Source organism: Mustela putorius, unplaced genomic scaffold, assembly GCF_011764305.1.
Source record: "Mustela putorius furo isolate JIRA1106 unplaced genomic scaffold, ASM1176430v1.1 tig00003974_pilon_pilon_pilon, whole genome shotgun sequence".
NCBI classification, from domain to species: Eukaryota; Metazoa; Chordata; class Mammalia; order Carnivora; family Mustelidae; genus Mustela; species Mustela putorius.
In genome coordinates, this window is record NW_025422117.1 from 12,730,331 (window position 1) to 12,754,610 (window position 24,280).

Sequence of the window (24,280 nt, forward strand, 5' to 3'; positions counted from 1 at the left end):
CTTCTTGATCCATTCATCTGTTGATGGACATCTAGGTTCTTTCCATAGTTTGGCTATTGTGGACATTGCTGCTATAAACATTCGGGTGCACGTGCCCCTTTGGATCACTACATTTGTATCTTTAGGGTAAATGCCCAATAGTGCAATTGCTGGGTCATAGGGCAGTTCTCTTTTCAACATTTTGAGGAACCTCCATGCTGTTTTCCAGAGTGGCTGCACCAGCTTGCATTCCCACCAACAGTGTAGGAGGGTTCCCCTTTCTCCACATCCTCGCCAGCATCTGTCATTTCCTGACTTGTTAATTTTAGCCATTCTGACTGGTGTGAGGTGATATCGCATTGTGGTTTTGATTTGTATTTCCCTGATGCCGAGTGATATGGAGCACTTTTTCATGTGTCTGTTGGCCATCTGGATGTCTTCTTTGCAGAAATGTCTGTTCATGTCCTCTGCCCATTTCTTGATTGGATTATTTGTTCTTTGGGTGTTGAGTTTGCTAAGTTCTTTATAGATTCTGGACACTAGTCCTTTATCTGATATGTCGTTTGCAAATATCTTCTCCCATTCTGTCAGTTGTCTTTTCTCAATAAAAGGACCATTTATTTGTAGTTCCTTCATGTTTATTTTCTCTCTTTTGAAATGGGATTTTCAAGCAAAGGGAACAAAGTCTAAGGTGGCTAGGAATTCAGGTCTTGGGATTCACTAAGGAGGGCTATAGAATTCCATAGTGTACTGCTCAGGAGAAAATGGCTGCCAATTAGGTGCAAAAAGATACTTCCTGTCAGGTAGCTAAATCTCCCAGAGAAAGATTTGGGCAGAAGCCATCCTGTTTGAAGAGGAAGTTATCCAGAAGACTTGTTGCTCTTTTTGGGAAAGGCCAGTTTCTTTTACATTTGGTTTAGTTGATTTTAAAATTTTCTTCTTGAGGGTGTCTAGCTTGGAAATAATGCTGTGAAAGGTTTTAGATGACACATTAGATTTGATTTACACTTTCCTCAAAATTACCGATTTATTCATGTAACTAATTCCTCTGATGATCTCCAACTTATTGGTACAAATAGAATTCCAAACTCAGTTACTAAGGCCAGAGGCCATGTTTTAAGTCCCATGCATTGTTACTACTGAGAACAGTGGATCACACATCTCTGGGTCTTAGGCATCATGTGTCAAAGAGTGGTAACTAAGTCCATTCACTTTTTTCTCCTACCTAACCAGCTAGGGACTTTCTTTTTTCTTATATTCTGAGTTATTTTTGAAATCTCCAGGTGTTGCTAATGATTTTATCTTCTTGTGAAGTTTAGCTTCTTAAAAATAATCTTCACTCGCTGAATTAATATAGGAAGTATCTTCTGACAGTTCAGAAAGAAGGATGAAAATTAGGTCAGCATTTTCAAATTGGTGTTGATTTGATACATGGTAACAGTTGCTAGACATTCATTTGGTATTAGGTAATACTTGTCATTAAAAATCTATGGTGAAATAAGTTTGTGACCCGCTGTATTATTATATACTTCTAAAAATTCAAAGTGTGCATCACTACAATAAGAGTTCTAAGATTTCCTATAGTGAAAACATCTATTGATTTTTACATGGCATTCCCAGTCCTTACTCAAGTATGAAAAATACTCATGAGTCCTTGTTTCATGGAGCAGTTCCTGGCAGATTTTGGCTTAGTATGATGATGCATAACTCAACAATGGCTAGTATCAATAGGTAAGATGGAATATAAATTACACACAATTTTTACGTATAACCCAGGGAAAGGTGAAGATTCCCATTATAAATTTCTAGAGCTTACAGATATAACAAAAGTTCTCTCTCTCTAAAACTGAAGAAGAGTAAAAATCTATGTATATCTGGTAGAAGAAAAGAACATAAAGAAAAAAGTCAAGGCACATTTAATACAGATCTTTGCCCCTACTGGATGTTTAAAAATACACACATTTCCTCTGAATGCCCTTCTAGAGCTGTGTACAAGGTGTTGAAAAGGAGGTTAAAAAAACAAAAACAAAACAGTAAATTAACTACCTTAGCATTTATAGGGGATGATAAAGAGAATATGTAGAATTTTATCAGCTATTAATAGTTTTGGGGGCCACACTGAAGATGTATGAAAACTATAAACAACGATTATACACCAAGAAAGAATAGAAATTATTTGGCCTTGCCAAAAGACTAGGAGAGAAATTGAATTAATATTTGAGGTATATACCTGGAGAATTAGTAAAGCACAGATCATTTAAAGTCTTACTTATAATCCAAAGGTATATGTTCATCTTCAAGGCCATGGGAAGAAGCTCAAAAGATTAGTAGAAGGATATGCTTATACTGACTTGTAGAAGGACCACATTGAAAACATCAATGACAATGGTGCACAAAGGTAGCCACTGAGATAGCAATTGTGATTTGGAAGTCTCTTGAAATAGTGACCCTAAAGTATACTTAGAGTGAGCAGTTGTGGGGCCTGAGGGAGCAGGAGAAGTCCTAGATCTAGGTCGGTGATCAGATGGATAATAATACTGTTGATGAAGATAGAATTTGGATGTGGAACAGATTTAAGATGACGGGAAATACTGGTATCTAGTAAGGTCAGATTAAACTTTTAGTATCTTGTGAAAAATGTAAGTATGAGTTGCCATCAGATATAGGTAAATGTCTTGAGAGCAAGCTGAGAAATACAGGATAGAGACAACAGCGTTAAGAATCACTAATACATAGGCAGTGTATCAAGGTTTAGATGAAAAGACAGATGGTGCTATTGAAAGCCTATCAGAGTGAGAAACAGAGCAAAAAGATCTCTAGAAAAGTATTACAGAAGATGTGCTATGAAGCCATCACAACAATGGGATCAAGTATGATAAATTCAGAAAAAAAATTAGTTGACTCTTTGCTGTGAAGTGTGTAAACCTGGCGATTCACAGACCTGTACCCCTGGGGATAAAAATACATTATAAGTTTATTAAAAAAATTAAAAAAAATTAGTTGATTCTGGCAATTAGTAGCTAATTGTTACTTTGCATAAAAAGTTCTCGTTTTGAAGTAAGGAAAATTTAAGCCTCAATAAATTTAGATATTAACTTTTCAGATTAAGGAATTTTTTTTTTAAAGATTTTATTTATTTATTTGACAGAGAGAAATCACAAGTAGACGGAGAGGCAGGCAGAGAGTGAGGGAAGCAGGTTCCCTGCCGAGCAGAGAGCCCGATGTGGGGCTTGATCCCAGGACCCTGATCATGACCTGAGCCGAAGGCAGCGGCTTAACCCACTGAGCCACCCAGGCACCCAGATTAAGGAATTTTTATAGAAAATGTTCTTTGATGTGCTTTCTGTAGCCTTAACTGACCAAATATTTAGAATTACAAACCTTCTGACAAGAGAGAAATTCAAAAGATACATTTTTCTTTCTTTTTTTTTTTTTTTTGGTATTTTGGTAAACAAAACTGGAACTGTTATGCAAATTAGAAATATGAATTTTAAAAGAAAATTACCATAGAAACTTCTTGTTCAAGCCATTATTTTAAAGAATAGGAAATAGATGGATGGTGATGTGGAGAAAATGGAAAACATACTGATCTTAAGTTGTCTTAATTTGTTGTCTTCTAATAATTTATTTGGGAAAGGTTATACTAACATATTGGCATGTGTATGAGATCCATATGTTTTTAATTTTGTTTACTGGCATGCAGAGATTTGCCTCAACTCTATTAAAAAAAATTGCATTTAGTCAGGAGACTTTGTTGACATTTACCAAGGTGTCATCAAACACATGATTGAACTTAATTTTTTTCATGCTTTAATTTATGATGACACAACCTCAGTTGCATAATAAATAATGAAAAAATTAGACACTATAATTGTTTTCCTGAATTTTTGTTTCTTTCAACTAAAGAAAAACAAAAGAGGGAAAAATCACGATTACTGACTTGTAATAAATCTGGGCTTTATTTTTTATATTCCTTTCTACACAGAGTGATTTTTCTTTAGTGAAAACAAGAAAAAAAAAAAAAGATAGTCTTTCCCTGGAGTAGCCAAAGAGAGCAATTCACTAGTGACCACTGTAAATTGCTTTAGAACAATAAAGGATGTTGATTCATAGGCCTGCAAAGACTGAGGACTTAAAGCAGTAAAATGCCTGAAGAGCAAAGTGATAGGATATAAGGGGAATACGTTCAGGAATAAAATGGAATGAAGGAAGGTACTGATAGAACCTGATGTGTGAAACTTCAGACCTGATGCAATTTTTTAAAAGTAGCATGATTAAAGGAAATGCACTGTAGATACATAAAGCAGAACTGTAAGCCAAAAACAAAGGAAGAGAAAGGATACAGAATCAGCAAACCAAACATCGAAGAGGATTAGAGTTACAAGACTTGAGAATGAAGAAAGATGATGAATGAGACTGACAGCAGAAGGATAATGAGAGGCAAAAAAGTTGAGACGCTGTGAAGAGGGAAAGCAACAAGCTCACAGGACAGTGCGGGAAAGCTCATTGCAAAGTAATGCAAGAGTAGTGGCTATGTAATGACTGGAAGACAGTAAAATCACACAAAAAGGCAAGGGAGAAACCCACTGACAGGAGACACTGGCTGGTGAGGGGGAAATGTCGGGTTTAAGATCCATTTTCCTTCTAGCAGTAGAGGGAAAAGCAGTATCACATATTTCTGGAGGGTTGGCTGCATTTCTACAACAAACTTGGTATCAGTTCAAGTAAAATGCACATTTAGGAAATGTACTTATGAGCATACCTACCTGACTTTTTTTTTGTTTGTTTGTTTATATGGAAGATTTTGATGTGTTTATTACTAAGCTCTTTTAAGGAAGCCATGAGTTTCAAGGTAGTATAACAGGGAATTAAAAATTTGTAAGGATGTAAAGATGATTAGGTATAGTAGAGAATGCACACTTTAATCATGTGCATTTCCCCAAAGTAAAATAGTTTTCACAGAGCTACCAAATTAAATCTCAACCCAAGAGGTCAATTCAATTAGATTAGTCAGCCTCTGATTCACACTGTGGGTGAGAGGTCATAGAGGACATTTTCAGACCTTCCTTCATGATTCCAATTCAGTGGACGGAGTTGACTCATTTCTCCTTGTGAAAATTCTCTTTTTATGGCTTGCATGACACTTTTAAAAAATTCCTTTTATTCCTTCCCATTCCTTTACATTTTTACCTCCTTCTCCCCCTACCCCCCACCGTGTGTGTGTCTCCAAAGCAGCAATCCACTCTCTTTATATTCTCTGCCCTTCAAGCTCATCTACTTTCAGGAATATGGTACTTAATCTAGGAAGATTACTCCAAAATCTTTATCAGTAGCTGTTGAAATTCCTCTAGATTTTTCCCACTGACTGGTAAAACATTTCATTTTCTGCTTTACTGCTTTGTTTGCCTCAGTATAGCTAATTCTGAACTTATTTCCCTTAATTTTTTTTTTCTATTTTCTATTTTTATGCTCTTTTTTCTGTTAATGACACCAGGGCCATCTCAAATACCAGACTTGAAAATTTGGAACTTTTCCCTTCATGTTACCTCTCCCAAGTCATGATTTTAAAGCATTCCTATACACCCTGGTACTGTTCCATATGATTGACTGATGCCTTCAACATCCAGTCTACCATTTTGCGGGTACTGTTAGAGCAGCAGGGATTTGGAGGTGAATGTACCATCCTTATTCCTTACCTCATGGGTATTCTAGGGATAAAGAATAAAATGTAGCAGTTTAGCATGTGTTTCTTTTGGGTAAAATTTGAAAGGAAACAAATTTCTTTCCTCTGGCTCAATAAAAAGCCACTCATTTAAGAACTTTATGTACAGAAAATTCTAGTTAAAAACAAGTTTAACCTGGAGTTTCAATTCATTAAGATTCTTGAAAGTATTGAAAGGCACCATTTAAAAACATTCTGTCAATCAAAGCAAATACGACTGAGCACTTGGGAATGAAGATTTTGTGAGACGCCCCGTTTGGCAGGCCCGGTGGTGATAGAAGTTTGGAAGTCTATTTTACTCTCTAAAAATCCAACTGAGGGTTTTAGAAGGGAGAGGAGTAGGGGGATGGGTGAGCCTGGTTGTGGGTTTTAAGGAGGGCACATATTGCATGGAGCACTGGGTGTAGTGCATTAACAATGAATCTTAGAACACTGAAAAAATAAAATAAAAGTAAAAATTAAATAAAAATTCCTAAAATTAGATTTTTATAGTATCCTTTTTAAATCGTTTTGTGACACTGCACTTAGAGTCAAATATACTTTTCAAATATCACTTGCTGTATTTTTTTCCTTTCTCCTTGGTAAAATAGAAAAAAAACTGACAGAAAAGTAAAACAATACTTGAAACCCTAACACTTAGGAAAACATTTTGAGTTTTGAGTGAGTCCTATAAATTCCATATTTATTTACAGTAGTCTGTAGTATAAGAACATACTGTTGGGAATATTTTATGTGATAATAGAAAATATTGAGGGAGTTATGGAGATTCAGTACCTGAGACCAGCACAGCATTATCTAAAAGGTTTGAAGCCCGAAGTCCTTAGCGGAGTCCTGCTTGTTATTTCTTCTAGCAGTGCCCATCACTCTGTATTGTCTTAATCATGCTGCTTTCCAGTAGAAGTGAACTCCCTGAATTCCAAAGTCATTTCCATTTGAGACCCCTTAAAAAAATAAACTATTTTCCAAAGCTTTTCCAAAGCTGTTCCTTCTACCTGTGTTCAGAGTATTAATTTTTCTCATTTTGTATTGAAAAGAGTCCACTTTCTTTCATCATTCCCCGTGGCCTAAAAGTTTACTCAAGCCTCACCTATTTAAAATGGACATTCCTTTAACTGAGGGTAAGATGAACTAAATGTAAGAGGAAAGTCAGTGAAGTCAGCTAATGTTCATGATTTGGATCAAAGTCATCAGAATGTTTAATGGATATTCAATATGCAATATTTAAGAAAGCACAAACTATTTTTATTTGAAATAGTAAAAGAAATGAATTCTTAGCAATTTATAATACAGTTAAAATATATTTAGGTCTAAAACTTCACTTCTCCTAAAAACATAAAATTTTAGCGACTGGAAAGGACATTTCTTCATTTCTTTCAGTAGCAAAGAAGCTGAGGTCCATAATAGAAAAATGAATTGCTTAATTCCAGGATCTAGGGGATAGCAGAACTAGTTATATAAGCCATGTCTTCTTCCTTTCAATGGTTAGTAAGTTTTTATTGAATACTTATGTTTCAGGCAATAGACAGCACAGGAAATTGCTCACAACAAAACCAGCCTCGTGACTCCTTCCCTCCATTGAAACAGCTACCCTGCCTTAAATACTGAAACAAGCTTTGGTTCAGTACTCACTTTCTATTTCCTACTGTTCTCAGTCTCATTTTTCAAGTCGAAACTGCCTTATTACTGACCTTCCTCTCTAATATTTTTCAATGACCCAAAAAAACCCCATTTTAAATATGAATAAACTTAGATTAATGCAACAGTACCATGCATTTGCCTCATAAAAGTCAGAATTTTAAAAAGTATGTTCTTATTAAAAAAAGAAAAAAGATTCATTCAGGCACACTATGCCTTATTATTTTGTGAAAACTACATTTTGGTATGAATGTTTAATAAGTAATATTCATAATTTTAATAGCTTAAGTGTGTAAGGATTGTGCTGAATTGAATTACAACTCATGTAAGCCTTTTATTATAAATTTCCGTAGGTTTGGATTTTTTTAAGTATAGAAAGAGCATCCTTTTTCACATGTAGTGTTTTCCCATTTTTATATGCATTTAATGCTAAATACTAAGTGGAGAGTCTAGCTTATACTCTTATTCAAGATTGCTAAAAGCTTGTAACCAATAAACTTTTATTTATGTTCTATTTCTCAATAAATCTATATATTTCCAGTAAGATAAACTGATATTGTTATGGTATCCTTGAAAAGACTGAGAACAGTTTATCACTAAACCATTCATTTACAGGATAAAATCTTGGTGTTCTCCCCTGTAGCATTAGTCTTCTCTGGTTAATTTAGTTGGCTGTGGTAAATGACTTGAAGGCCTACCTAATCTCTAAATATTACTCTGTGAAATGTTCTGTATTTTGTGTCTCCTACTTGCTTTTGTGGAGTCAATATTTCTCTACTCAACTGAAAACCTAGTTTTGTAGTCCCTTAGCTTCCTTAGCAGAGCAAGCACTATATTATTATTATTATTATTTTTGCTCATAATAGTTAACTGCTGCCCTGCAGCCCCTAACCGCCTCAATTCCCTTGGTTTTTCTAAACAAAAAGATTGGAAATGTGCACATAACTGAAACTTTCACATATTCATTGAACCCGAAAAGCTAAGAAAACCTTGTTAAATGCTGGAGCAGCACACAAGGAAAAGTCTGAAGCAGTTCAGGATTAGAAGACAGAATTAGAGATCTCACTGCATGAAGAAAATGAATTGGAATGGAATGAAAGGATACCTAAAATAGAGTAGAAAGTAGAAAGCAGGGTATTTTGTATTTATAAATTAAAACATAGTTCTGACCTCTGCCTTTAAAATACGTGCACACACATATATAAGTGAGAATGCTTACTTAAAAAAAAGTTTTCTCGGGGCGCCTGGGTGGCTCAGTGGGTTAAGCCTCTGCCTTTGGCTCAGGTCATGATCTCAGGGTCCTGGGATCAAGCCCCTAGTCGGGCTCTCTGCTCAGCAGGGAGCCTGCGTACCTGTCTCTCTGCCTGCTTGTGACCTTTCTCTCTGTGTCAAATAAATAAAAATTAAAAAAAAATTTTTTTTCTTAACTATTGAATGTGTTAGACGAAGTTTTAGTTTTCCATAATTTTTATTACCATGATTTTGGATGTGATTACTTATTTCCAAATAATTTGTTTACTTTATTTTACTTTTTGAAAATGTCATAAATAAATGGGATTTCAGAAACTGACAGAGAAAGGAAGACAGCTTAGTAATTTTTTTCCAGAGAATATTTAAACTTAGAGTGCTAGAAGATGAATTGTGAGGTGAATCCTGAATGAAGGAAAACATAGGTGGCAAACCAAGGAAATACTTGATTTAGAGCTCCCTTTATAATGTATGCAAGTCTTTTGCTACATGTGTCACATTTTATGTTATATACTATTACTTTGTGTCCCACCTCCGAAACCTATACTCTTTGAGAGGAGGATTAATACACAGTTTCTTTCTTGTTCTGTGGCATGTAGCCTGGCAGTTTATTGATAGTGAATAGAATGAGAAAAGAAAGGAAGGTGGGAAAAGAGAGGGAAGGAGGAAAATCACGTTTTGATAATATTATAAAAGAGCTGTGAAAGAAGAGGTTAGAAATGATACATAAATCAGGACAGGAACAATAGAAATGTTTGAGAAGGCCATGGAAAAATTCAAGCAAATATCATATTTCTGTGATGACATATTTCCAGTGATTTTAGATTATGTTACTTCACAAACCTAATTTTCACATAAGAATTTGGTTAACTGTACAGTAAACCTTTCAGAAGACTTAGCAAACTGAGCCAGAAGCAAATCTAGGCAGCAGGATACACACGTTAGTCATATATTTCATGGCCAGTATATTCAAATTGTGAGTAATAATTGAATTAAATTGTTAGGTTTTCCTTCAGTCTCATTCTGGAGCACAATTAGTGTCTAAAGTTATGCTGTACTTTTATAATGCAGACTCAACCTGGAAATAAAAAACACAACACCGTTTTTAATGATAAATAAACCAAGGTCACTTTTGTACTGTAAAAACTACTAGCTACATGAAGAGAAGTAGTTTAAAGTGTGTTCTCACTTTGCAAATTAAGTGGATACACGCACATACCAGCAAGGGAGGGATATTTATATAGAACCCTACAATGTGATGTATATAATGTGTATAATATTGTGTATAGTGTCCTTTCCACCATTGCACACAATAACAGGTATTTGTTATGGGGAAGAAGTGTAATTTTCAAAATGGTTAATTATAGATTAACATGACACAGCATAACTGCAGTTGCTTCATGAAAGTCAGGACTTTAAAAAGACTTATGCCATATAAGTAATATCCATTATTTTAATGATTTAAGTGTGTGAGAGTGTGTGTCGAGTTGGGTTATAACTCATTTGAGCCTTTTACTGTTTATTTCCATATGTCAGTGATGACGTAGCACTAGGAAGGTATTCTCTAAAGGATGACAAAGAGAAAAGCAGTGCATCACTAAATCATCCACCTACAGCTTCACATGTTAAGTGCACCACAAAAAGATGGCTATGAAATCAAACAGTTCTCACATGCCATAGAGTACTGGTGAAAGATTACCTTATAGAACGTTAAAAATATTTTTATTTTATTAGTAGACATATTTTAGAGCGGTATTTGATGTATAGAAAAATCGTGCAGAAAGTGCGTAGGATTGTCATATTCATTCCTCTCACCCTACTACAGAGTCCCGCCTACAGGCAAGTTTTGAATTAGTGTGGTACATTTATTACAAGTGATGAGCCAACATGGACGCATTATTAAATACATCCATAGTTTATATTAGGGTTCACTCTTTGCATTGTACTGTGTTACAGGTTTGGACAAATGTGTAATGTCATGAATGCACCATGGCAGAGTGACAAAATAGTTTCACTGCCTTAAATATCCTCTGTTTGCCATACATTCATCTTTTTTCTTTTTCCCTACCACCTCTTTCCCCACAACGTCTGGAAGTCACTCATCTTTTCACCATCTCTATGGTATCACCTTTTCCAGAATATCATACAGCTGGAATCGTACAGTAGATAGGCTTTTTAGATTGGCTTCTTTCAGCTGGTGATATGCATTTAAATTCCCTCATGTTGCTTTGTGACTTGACAGCTCATTTCTTTTTATATGCCGTGGTATTGATGGATCATAGTTTGCCCATTCATCTATTCAAGGACATCGAGTTTGCTTCCCAGCTTTGGCAATTATGAGTGAAGCTGATAACAAACATTCATGTGCAAGCTTTTGTGTGGACACAGTTTTTACCGAGAAAAAAAAATGTAGAAGTGATGTTGCTAGAATACATAGTAAATAAGCCCATGGGTCTGACATTTCACATTCCCATCCACACTCTGTGAGGGTTCCTGTTGCTCCACATCCTCACCAGTGTTTGGTGTTGACAGTGTTCTGGAATTTGGCCATTTGAATGATGTAATGATACCTCATGTTTGTTTTAGTTCGAAATAGAAAAATGATATGGTGTTGAGGATCTTTTCATATACTAAGTTACCATTTGAATATATTATTTAAGGTAATGTCTATTCCTATTTTGCCCATTATTTACTTGAGTTAGTTGTTTTCTTTTTATTGGATTTTAAGTTTCCTTTGCATGTTTCAGGTACTAGTCCCTTTATCACTGTAGTGTTTTGCAAACATTTTCTTCAAGTCATTTTCTTAACCTCTTCATTTTCTGAACTCTGTCTTTCCCACTATTAACTAAGTCCAGTTTATGATTTTTTTTTCTTTGATGGATCATGCTTTTGGTATTATATCTAAATAGTCATTGGTAAACCCAAGGTAAGCTAGGTTGTCTCTTACTTTATTTTCTAGAAATTTCATAGTTCAGTGTTTTATGTTTAAGCCTATATCCATTTTGAATTAAGTTTTGTGAAAGAATATCTCAGTCTAGATTCATCTTTTTGGCATGAATGTCCAGTGTACCATGACATTTGTTGAAAAGACTGTGTTTTCTCTTTTACCTTTGTTCCTTTCTCAAAGAACACGTGGCTATATTTGTATGGGTCTGTTTCTGAGTTCTGTGTTCTGTTCCATTGATCTGTTTTTCTGTTCTTTCACTAATACAGTACTGTATTTATTACTGGAATTTTATTATAAATCTTGGTGCTGAGTAGCTCAGAAAGCATATTAATTAGTAAAACTTTTAAATCATGAACATTGTTATGTCTCTTTCTTTTTACAATATGGAAAAAATTATAAAAGAAAAAGTCTGTCTCTTGTAACTTAGATTGCATGTTAGCTAAATTCAGAGGCTGAAGGATTATTATTGCACTTTTATAATCTGTGACTTGACTTTTTACTTTCGGGCAATTCACTTGCCCATTAATTCTCCTAGTGACTTTGTGCTGTGGTTGTTTTAGTAGCTTTTAGTTGGTTTCATTTTTATAGTCTTATTTGTATGAAAAACAATGGCCAGATAGAACAAAACCAGCTTTTAACTCTATATGTATGATTTTGAAGTTCCTCCTAGGAGAGACCAATGTGTGTTGAAGTTAAGGCATGATGGTAAAGTGGGTGTGCAAATTTATACACATACCCTCACACACGCACCCATGCATTTCCCCAGGTCAAACAAAGTGGAAATAGGAAAGAGTTAAGACTGAAAGGATGAGAGGAATCGACTGTCACTATTTCAGAGTAATCTCAAAGATCTGGTAGAAATGTGATGAAGGGAAGGGATTCATAGATCATGAACCATCTTCTTGAATAAAGTAGCAGAGTACATAATAAGACAAAATGAATTTAATGGATCATTTGGGGTCCTAATTGTAGTGACTGTGTTTTAAGTAGAGGAGTGGTTTATGTGGAGGATTATGTGTGAAAGGAAGTACAATCGAAAAGAGATAAACCTAAAGACAAATAAAAACCCTCCATGGACGTATCTTCAACAGTGGAAAAAGCACAGGCTTTAACCTAATGGGCAGATCACTAATCAGGCTATCCCCATGCTCTCTCATGCATTCCTACTTCCTACTTTCCACGTTGCACGGTTTGATAATAAACTAATTAAAAAATCACACAACAAATTTGCTGGTCTCGTCATTAGAACACACATGATAAAATCGGAAAATCTGATTTGTCAAAGAAGTAGTTTATTGAAATTTCATGACCAGTTTTTCTGCTATAATAATCTGTTGATACCAGATCAAATATCAGATAAGATACACAAACCCTTAATGAAGGCCTTCTTATTGTCCACAGATTATATGTCAAAAGTTCCTATGTTTGGAAAAAATAGGCAATTATCACTAAAAGCAATCTGTTAACAGCCCACAGGACTTCATTCTCATTATAGAAATTTCAAAATAACTGTGTCTTCATGAAAAACTGTGTAACAATTTTAGGTATTGTATACATTTCCTAAGGAAAAAACATGTGCATAGAAGTGCCAGTCTATGATGTGAACATAAAGTAAAAAGAGTTTTATAATCATTCATAACTCCTCCAATACATAACAAGTTAAAGATATGAATAAAGATAGAGCATGCATTAAGTCCTAGGATATGGTGTAGGAAGGAGAAATGTGTCTATCTCCTCACTACCCTAGACAGTAGTATGTGACCTTGAGAAAATCATTTAACTCTCACAACCTTAATTCCTTTCTCTGCAAAATAACAAGTATAGCATAGGTAATTTCAAAGTGCATTAGAGTCTTAAAATCTGCTCACTATCCTTAAGTACATATTTACGGCAAGAACATGTATTTGTAGATTAGTTTCGTCCTGAAACAAAATAAGATAGCAAATTAAAGAATTATTTATTTTCCAGGGACTGTTTTGTGAAACCATCATTTTATAGATGAAGTCAGTATTAATTCCACTCCAAAAATTATTTTAGTATTATCAGCCCATTACTGCATGGTGATCTGCGATGCCCTGTGTTAATAATGGTATAAATTTTGTGGCATCCATTTATGTGCAGTGACTTTCACTGAGAGAAACAATATAACAATTATAAAGTTATGAAAAAAAGAGAGTGTCTTTTTTTCCTTTTCTTTTTTTTTTTTAAACTACAGAGGATTTTATGGGACTTGACTTCACAAAAGCTAATCAGTCCCCCAGGGAATTAGAAGCATTCACTTGCCTATTAATTCTCCTAATATCTTTGTGCTCTGATTGTTTTAGTAGCTTTTATTTGGTCTCATTTTTAAATGTCTTATTTGTGTAGCCTTATTTTATGAGAAAGAAAAGCAATAGCCAGATTAAAAAAAAATCTGTAATTAGTTTGATCTGTGATAGTTAAAAGCTGCTAAATAACCCGAGAAAATTCAAATCTTTTTATAAATTAATCTACCATGAGCATCACAGTTTTTATAATTTATACTATTTTTCTTTTGTAATTTTTAAAATTAATTTTTGGAGATTCAAAAAGTATAACAAAATGATGTAATTCATTATATTTTGGCTCACCTTGTTCTTGCTCCAGATAATATGTAAATAAATAATAATAGCTGTTATTACTATTACATTAAATGAATTTGCTCTCAAAATTATATTTTGTGATATTTTAGCAAGATTTTATAGTCTGTTTAAGCAAATACCCTTTTGGCAAGTAGTTTCTTCTCTGTAAGCCTTTTCTGCTTGCTTTTTCAAAATCCATGGGATTTTATTGTACTCTATGAATATTACTTTTGTTCTATATAAACAGATTGAAACCTCACTGAAAAACAACAGTGTTATGTATAAATACTGCAAGTTTGCAGTAAATGGTAGGCTCTTCTGAGTAGTTCAGATGCTTCAGGTTTTAACTAAAGCCAACATTGCAGATTGTCTTTATATTTTTAGAACTCATGGGTACTAACCCTTGCCCATGGATTCCAAAAGGAATTAAATTATGCCTTGTGACTACCCTGGCCGCTCAGGGAATTTTATTTATCATTTGCAAAGGATACTTATGGTTTTGTTGATGTATTCAAACTCTATATATTTTAAGGGGACTTGCTTAAAAATATGTAACTATAGTTTTTAATTGAGGAAATGATAGTACAGAGGCTAAAGGCCCAGAACTATGTAGGACATATATATTTTGGAAAGAGTGATTTTTTTTTTATTTTAGCATTTTTTTTACCAAGAACAAAATGAGAACTGCTTTCTCATCATCTGTTACATGAAGCAGAAATAAAAGATGTCAAAATACAACAACCTAATAATTAGCTGGGCCTAGAAAAAGTCTGTTGTAAATAAGTCTGTTTTCTATTGAAATGTGTAATAATTCAGTTTCTAGGTTATGCCAGAAATTAATCACTGAGTGATACATCTTTATATTTCCTATTGAAGTACAGCTGACACACAACATTACCTTAGTTTTGGTGTATACAATAGTCATTTGACAACTTTCCATGTTATGCTATTCTTACCATCAGTGTAGCCACCACGCGTGATATGTATTGACAAGCAAAACCGGAATGTTTTCTTCAGTTCTTTCTGTTTTTCTAGTAGCGTTTTACATGTTTTTCATGGAGAATTGTGGGTGATGTGTGAGCCCAGCTCAGATTCTTTGCCTTGTCTTCCTGGAATCTTCTTTCCCGGGTATCTGAATGGCTCTCTCTCTCTCCCTTCACTCATCTGGGCTATGGTCAGATCACACCAACCACATTTCTTGATATACTTTCTAAAACAACATTCTCTGGCATATTACAATCTGTCATCATCCTGATTTATCTTTTTTAATTTTAAATAAATTGTATCTTGTACTAATTTCAGACCTGCAGAAAAGTTGAAGAGGTAGTGAGCTCCTGTATGACCTCACCCAGTTTTGGTTTCCCTCATGTTATTACATTGCGTTATAGTGGTACATTTGTCCGAACCTGAAACTAATGTTGGTGTGTTACTGCGCTTTTTTTGTGCTTTAGGAGGCGTCCAGAGTACCATCTTGCCTTTAGTTGTCAGGTTTCCTTTGTTTCTCTGGTCTGTGAAATGATCTTTGTCTTTCCTCATTTTTAATGAACTTAACAGTTTTGAGGAGTACTAGTCAGTTATTCTATCCTTCAGTTTGGGTTTGTTTGAAGTTTCTCTCATGATTAGACTGGAGTTACTATAATTATTTAAAAAAAAAACCTTGTAAACATTTCTGAAAACTCTATCATAGTATATAATTTGTATGTATCTGTGTATCTTATCTTCTAAAAGAAGAACTTTTTTTCCTAAAAATCTCTTGCTCTGTTTATTTCTTTCTCTCATTCTGTCTCTTTCTACCCCCCTTTCCCCTTTATTCCTGTATACTGCTTGCTTTCTTCATCTGTTTTTCCTTCATTAATTTCTATATATTTTATTGTTTATACAAACACAATTTGCCTTTTCAGTTCATGTAATTAATCCAGCATATTTTTGAAGATCTTATTTGTAAGGCTCTCTGTATCCTGCCATCGATACATCAGTGAAAAGAAAAATATCTTGGACTATAAGAGAGTTAAATTTATGAAAGAGGCCATAAATATTTATCAAATAATCAGGTAAATAGAACATGACCGATGGTGGTAGAGTTATAGAGAAAACATAAAAACAAGATAAAAGGATATAGAATGTTGGGGTGAGTGGAATACTAATTTAAACAGGTGGTCAGTGACGAATTTATAAAAATGATTTTTGGAAGGAGAGAACAGAATGAATTGAGGGAATGATGCATGGAAATGCATGAGGAAGTCCAGGCAAAGGGAGAATATTTTCTGTTGCCCTTGAAGGGAGAACTGCTTTGTATATTTAAAGGCCATGGAAGAGGCGCCTGGGTGGCTCAGTGGGTTAAAGCCTCTACAGCTGGGCTCAGGTCATGGTCTCAAGGTCCTGGGATTGAGCCCCACACGGGGCTCTCAGCAGGGAGCCTGCTTTTCTCTCACTCTCTCTCTCAGCTTGCCCTCTGCCTACTTGTGATTTCTCTCTGTCAAATAAATAAATAAAATCTAAAAAAAAAAAAAAAAATAAAGGCCATGGAAGATGATAGTGTGGCTAGACCAGAACAATGGGATGAGTGCTCAGAGTGAGATCAGAGAAGTAACTTAAGTGAAAAGCATGTGAATTCTTGTAGGCTAGTTTATGGACTTTGACTGTGAGTGATATGGGATGCTATTAGAAAGCTTAGATTTATTATGTGGCTTAATTTTTTTTATTATTACCACTTAGGAAATAGACTTGAATGAGTGGATAGCAGAAAGGGAGAAATCAGAGAGAGAACTAGGAAGTATTACAACAACCCAGCTGAGGAAATGAATACAAGTAAATTAGTAATAGAAATGATAAGTGGTCAGATTCTGGATAAATTGTGGAGTTAGATCCCACAGGATATACTGATGTTAGGGGAAGAAACAAAGATGCCCTCAAAGTTTTGGCTCTGAACTAATGAAACAATTACCATTTATTGAGCAGGGGAAGGTTTCAGGGAAAAAAGAGAGAGAGAGAGAGAGAGAGAGAGAGAGAGAGACTTTAGGGAGCATATACATCAAGATTTTGATTTGGTACATTTTCAATTTGTGATAATTAGTACACCCAAAGTGAAGAAGTCATTTAGGCAGTTGGCTTAGAGTTCAGATAAGAGGTTCTTCCTGGAGGTATAAATTTGGGATTCATCAGAATATAAATAAAATTTAAAGCATGCATTCTCAGTAGGGATGTCATCTCCCTCCAGGAGGTGAAAATTGGTTCTTGGAGGTGGGAAAAATCTTTGCTATTGCAATAGTCTATGGGCCTATATAGCTCAAACCTATCTGATGAATTCTTATTTTTGATATTTAATTTCTTTCATTAGGGAGACTATAAATCTAATTTTTCTCTTTAGGGAGATGTTAATGGAAAAAATGTTTTAGAAACCTTGGCTTACATTTATAAGATTATATTTGATTATCTAAATATGAGAACAGATATAGAATAGAAAACTCTGAAGAATGATCCTTGGGCCATTATAAATCACAAAATTTGGAGAAATAGTAAATAGCCAGTAAATGAAATGGAGAAAGATGGGCCATGGAGGTAGCAAAAGAACAGTTGTACATATCAGGTGAAAATGTTTTTCAAGAAAGAAGGGATAATATTTTCTGTCAAGTGCTATAGAAAATAAGTTGAGTTAAACATTGCCAATAATTCTTTTGAGGATTTCCTTAGAAAGGAAAAGGGAAAGGCACATTAAGTGGAGAATTTTGTTTTGTAAATAATGAGGTATTACTATAGGTCTGAATGTTGTCGTAATTCAGTAGAGAGGGTAAACCCGTATGAACAGAGAAGGAATCAATATCTGGATCAACACGTTGGAGAAGGTAAGACATTCTTGATTCTAGTGAATGCAAAGGATTGACATTAGCTTTAAACACGTGATCATATCTTTTAAATAGAGGTATGATGATAGTACAGCCATAGAGGGAGATTGGTGGTATGCGGGTATATGGCAGTGAGAGCCCTAGGAACACTCTTCTCATTGCTTTTGTGTTCTCTCCAAAATAAAAACAAAGCCATTAAGCAGGAGTGGAGAGGGCAGAGAAAGAAGAGGGTTGAGAAGGCATGAAATAAATTTCAGGGAGTATAGTAAAGTGAACTAGGAAAACATGGTATGATTCTAGGGAGTTTTGGTGGCCTTTTTGAGACTAAAAATCAGTACTATCAAGTGACATGGATTAGTATAGCTTTATGTTTTCCTCTAGCAACATTTAGCTGTGTAAGCACAGGCTGAGTATATGCGGAATTTTGTATTTTTTGTTTTTATTTTCGAAGAAATGAATCGGGGCTTATACAAGAAAGTGATTGTATTGATGCACACTGGAATCTAGCTTGAATAAAGGAGGAATAAAGGAAGAGAGCTGAGAAAAATTGGGAAGGTCAGTGGATGGTATATGCTAGAGGAGCTAAGAAATTATTGGAAGTCGATTGTGGTGCTGATATGGAAAAATGGAATGTGATAGGAATTAGAATAATTGAAATTGATATCTGATATTTAGATTATGAAAAGGTATTAGCTATTAGTAATGTCAAGTTCTAGAATGTTATTACATCAAGGGCTGTGGTAAGGTGGAAAACACATTCATAGTAGGAGTCATTCAAGGTTCTAAGAATAGTCAATATTGAAAGATTATGTACTTGGTTATTAAAACACCAAAAGCCATGACAGAATAGTGCTGTTACTAATAAAACCTTAGTAAGGTAAAAATCTATAGATGTTTGCAGAAAGGAGTAGTGGTGGGTAACATAGAATGATATGATAGCATGAACCTTAACACTGGGTACTTTAGGGAGAAGGTTTTATCATGGCCTATAGAGAGTGGTTGGTTTCATTCTTTGCTGAATTTCTTGTGTCTAACATAGTTCCTGGAATTTAGTAAGATTTCTCAGATATTTGCTAAATGAATGAAATGTTGAGTGCATCTGTAAATTGAAGGGAATCAGTAGTATTTCTTAGAAATAATTCCCAGTTCTAAAATTTCAGATTTACAAATATGAATATTATTCAATGTGTGCTATACTTATGGATGGTTATAATGAAAATGATGCTTAACAATTTGTACCACATCTAGTTTTACCTCTCCATAGTCCAATTATTACTTTAATTAAATCCTATGTCATTATCTCCACTTCAGTAGGTACTGGTCTCAGCAGTAAGTCATTTTTAATGCTCTTTCTGTTTTTGAATTGCTCTAAAGCTACAGTGGATAGATTTTTAAGTCTTCGAGCTTGGAGGTAGGGTTCCTAACATCTCTCACTGATCTTAGATGCTTTATTATTCTAATTTTCACCAAATTAGAATCCTACTGATAGCCTACCACATCTCTCCCCAGTGGGTACTCAGAATCTTAAGAGTTTGCTTCAAAATAGTCTCAACATATGTTCCTGTATTCTACTCAATTTTAGTTTGAACTAATGTAGACCTAAATATGTTGGATTCTTTGTATTTTTGTAATCTTATCTCTGCTTGCCAGTCTCCATATAAAAAAGCTTAGCTTGCATTTCTAATCCCATATGAAACCCTGATTTTATCCTCCTTCCAATCTGCCTCACTTATTCCTGTGTCCTGTGACAAGAGCTTAGACCCTGATCGTGATAAATGTCAAGATATCTTTAGGGAATTCATTTTTTGTGGGGCACAGAAGATGTGTGATGTGTATCAGCAAACACCTGAATAAATTTGTGATCCTTTAACACAGTGGTATATGGTAGCGTGTATAATTTGTGATCCTTTAATACCAGTGGTATATGGTAGCGTGTATAAATGGCACAGGGAAGTCAATCTTGGCTTCAGAATTGATGAAAGTATTCCATGAAGAAAAACACATACTAACTCTGTTCTTCACTGTATGGGTAGCAGAGGAGAATCTCTATGGCACAGATATTCAAGCTGTGAAAGAAAAAAATATCTAGTTTAGTCATTTGCCTTGCTTGGCAAGAAATTGAAGCTCAAGGTAACATGTATGAAAGGGAGGAGACTCAGTTCCCTTATTAATGATTTCTTCATGTGGGAGGGCTGTTCATTAGCACTGAATTCCTGTTCCCTTTTCACACTCTCACTACTTTCTCTCCTGGGTGAGTTCAACATCATCTGGGCATGATCTTTTCAAACCCTTCTTCTCTTCTCACTCTCAGAGTCTGACTCTCCACCAGAAGCATTATTTTCTGCTCTGTTTGTGTAGAACTTTTATAGTGTCTTTAGTTGTGAAAGCCAAAAGTCTCATTGAGTACATTTTTAAATGGCTTTATGGAATGTTGTAATTTTTGGCTAGCTGCTTTCTCATTTCTGATTTCACCTTTTCTTTCATCTTTAGCATTATTTACTCACATAAATTTGGGTCTTGGGGTCTCCCTGTCTTCCCTTCAATGTTCCCTAAAAAGTTATATTGTAGTGTTTATGAATATAGTGAGAAATTGAGTCAGTTACTTAATTTTGTTGTTGCATTTGCACATCTGTAAAATGAACCTAATAAATGCAAAAGTGCTACAGTGCAACTTATTGATCATCATTCTATCTCAAAGAGTTCATGGTATCCTTCATAGCCTCTAGAATACTGGCAAATGGATAATCTCAGCATCTTTCCAAAATTTTTATATCTTATGCCAAGGATATAGATATGTTATTTATACTGTCTTAGGGAATTAAACCAAATGAATAATCATATTTTTGCAGTGGAGCATGTTTTCTACAAAATGTTCTAATGGTATGACCAAAGGAGAAAATTAACCTTCTTAGAAAATACCCTGTTAATATTAAAAAAAAAAAATTCAGGAATGCTTTTAGTATTAATGGTTATAAAAATTATAATTTAAAATATAATTGCTTTGTTCATTTCTGTGAGAAATTTGTGTAGGTCACATTGGTAATTTTTTTTCAAATTTTCCAATTATTTTGTCACATACATCTGAAGAAATATTAGTCTAAGACAGTAAGTCAGTTGCATTTACTAGCATACTAAACTCTAGGAAATTATGTGAATTCATAAAACTAGAAAGAAGAAACAGAGCTTTGACATGATCATCATATGTCTTTGTGTAGCACACATTCATTCACCATTCTGTGTAGAAATAGTAATGGTTAAGCACTGATTTTTCTTAAGGAATATATCTTTCTGGGACCAACAGGAAATTAAAAGATAAACCTTTGATTAATGTTGATGTGAGAGAATTCCATGAGCATATGGAAAACAGGTATTTTACATAAAAAGGACAGAATTATTTGTTGTTTGTTTTTAATTATACTCCTTTTGGTCCTTTTTGTTCATTAACTAAAGTTATGAGTTTCTTATTTTGAACACAGTTGAGTAAATTTCATTGTGCGTTTATAATACAATTAAATGACAGTTTTGACAGGAATATTTATCTCGTAGGGACAATTTTTAGAAATAATACTTCTTTATATATAAAACATGAATTTTCAGCTCTTAGTTTAAATACTTGCTAATTGTGTTGGTATGACAATGTTAGTGGTTTAAAACACAATTTCAAGATAAAATTCTTTCTAGCATTTGCTTTCCGAAAATAAAATTCTCAATATCTACCCAAAATAATTAGAGCCATCTAATAATGAGGTCAAGCCATGTGCTGTAATCGATCAGCAGCCTGGCAGTAATGGAGTCTGCAAGAAATACATCAAACTAATGAGCAGCAAAGAGACACGAGAATAACTCTTGGTGCTTCAGATCTAGACTTCCAATGGCTTCTGAAATACTTCAAAGACTAGGAGGATTAATTTTTTGAATAAGTCCTTGAAATAAATGTCTTGAGTGTTTTTTTCTTTGCAGTTGAAAATCAAATCAAAGCATTTTTAATTGAAATATTTATTGTAAGAACAAACCATTGTGAATACACGGAAACGATTGCTGTTGACCTCCTTTCTGTCCGAGCCTTGTAGATGAGTGTACTGTGAGTGGGACAGAGGCTTGGAAATTGCCCTACCCTGTCGTCCTGGCACAGTTTATTATAAATAAGATGAACAGTACACAGCACTTATAATTTGTGATTTTCAGACACATAGTAATTTTTCAAATTTCTGTGTACAAGCACTTGTGTAATATGCATCAGATCCCATAAATCTCGTTGCTAAAATTTGCTCTTATTTTCCGCTTTTCCCTTTAGGAATAATGTTCTATTTGGGGATTGAATTGGTATCTATCAAACTATTAATAGTTTGTACCAGAGAAACCCTTGGCTTAATAATGGGAATTTTTGTCGTAACATGTATTTCACATATATGATAAGTATAGAAGTATAAAAAATTATTATAACTAACAACTTTTTAGGAATTACTGTATTACAAGAAGTATTTTATGTGCATTGAACTTGAACAACCCAGGCAGCTTCTACTAGTGTCTGCATTTTTCATTGAGAAAAATGAGATACAGTATATAAAGGAACTTGCAAAAACGCATTCAGTCAGCAGATAGTGAAAGACTGGTTTGTTCCTAAGTCGCCTAGGTCCACCTGACACTTCATGTAACTATGCTGTGCTGCCTCTTACTAGAAGTTCCTTAGCGGAAAGTTTTTTAGAGTTATCATTTGAGAAACCCAGAAGAAAGTATCTCTTGCCACTCTGTTTTATTCAGTGCAGATTATGCTCAGAGACTGAAATTGTCTTCATCAATAATTTATTTAACACAGGTTGACTGTGAGAATTATAATTTATAGTGGTAATATTTCACAAGCCAGTAGTATGCAGGATGGTATCTGGTCATAAGTCTTCCGAGAGCTAGTGTACTCCAAACCAGGGATGGATTAATTACACTGTTGTTCCAGGCAAGGGGAGATAAAAGGAATCAAGTCCAGTGTCTTCAGAAAGCTATTTATTTAGATCAACGAAGGGTAGCCCTGCCCAAACCCAACACTTGAGTTAATCTTCACGAATTCTTGGTATTTAAAGTTTATATGTCCATTACATCTTTGCTGCTCTTCCATGTGTTTTTATCAGTAAGTTCCCAGGTAGCTCCCCAGCGGTGCCCTTCATTGTCCAACAGCTGAGCTACAAAGTGCTTATGGACAACAGTAGATGTTGATGACAGCGTCCTGGCACAGCTTTCTTGAGGTAAAGAAATTCACCCTTAGATTGAAACAACTTCACTCAAGTCATAAACAGGTAGATTTGAAATCATTGCAAACCAGTTCACAACATATTCTTAGAACCTACTTCTGCTATTTCCATTTAAAAAATCATGGGGTATAGATCTGCATTATTTCACAGAACTTTTTTGTAGTGATTCAAATCTGCCCTCTCAAATTGGTGGGTATTGAACACTTAAAGTGTAATTAGTATGGGGCGCCTGGGTGGCTCAGTGGGTTAAAGCCTCTGCTTTCGGCTCAGTTCGTGATCCCAGGGTCCTGGGATCGAGCCCCACATGGGGCTCTCTGCTCAGCGGGGAGCCTGCTTCCCCCTCTCTCCCTGCCTGCCTCTCTGCCTACTTGTGATCTCTGTCTGTCAAATAAATAATAAACAAAATCTTAAAAAAAAATTTAAAAAATGTAATTAGTACATAAGAAATTAAACTTAAGCTAATTTTTAAAATTTAATTTTAATACAAACTTAACAGCCACATTTTGCCAGTGGCTACTGATTTGGAGAGTAGTAGTTTATAAATTTTATGGTTATCCATGAGGTGACTTATAGCATACAGATTAATCCAAGAAGCTACTCATAACATAAACCATGTCTGAGCTAATTTGCCTTAAAATTCATGCTCCTAATCCTATTGACAGATTCGGGGCTTGTTTCAGAGGTCCCTTCCTGTTTGCCGCTCTGGTCTTTCCTTAATTCCCTTCTCTCCAGTCCTGAGGATGATGGCACTAATATATTGAAGAAGGTGACATTCAGGGATAGGAGCTGTGGACTAAAGACAGAGATGGGTCAAGGGAAGGGGCACTTTAGATGAACTCTCCCAAAGTGAGGATTAGGGAATGTAAGTGCCGGATTCTTCTAGCAGTGTAATTGTGCAGATGGATCTTTTCTTCCATCTTTTCACTGATGCTTTTTCATCCACTTTCCTTTTCAGTGCTTGTGGATAGTGCTTCAGACTAGGTTTTCTATAGAACAGACTCAGTCTAATTAACTTGAGCCTATTTTCCTTTAACTGGAGTTAACACATCTTTTTGAAATGTCTT

The 24,280-nt window shown here is 34.8% G+C and overlaps 1 long non-coding RNA gene across 1 annotated transcript in view; it reads right to left on the reverse strand.

The window, feature by feature from the left end:
- Positions 1-19,599: 19,599 nt before the first annotated feature.
- The window catches only part of LOC123389464, a 73,689-nt gene continuing 69,008 nt past the window's right edge, over positions 19,600-24,280 (reverse strand). The window contains exon 3 of the long non-coding RNA XR_006604061.1: positions 19,600-20,039. This is a non-coding gene — a long non-coding RNA (uncharacterized LOC123389464). The remainder of the gene's footprint in view (positions 20,040-24,280) is intronic.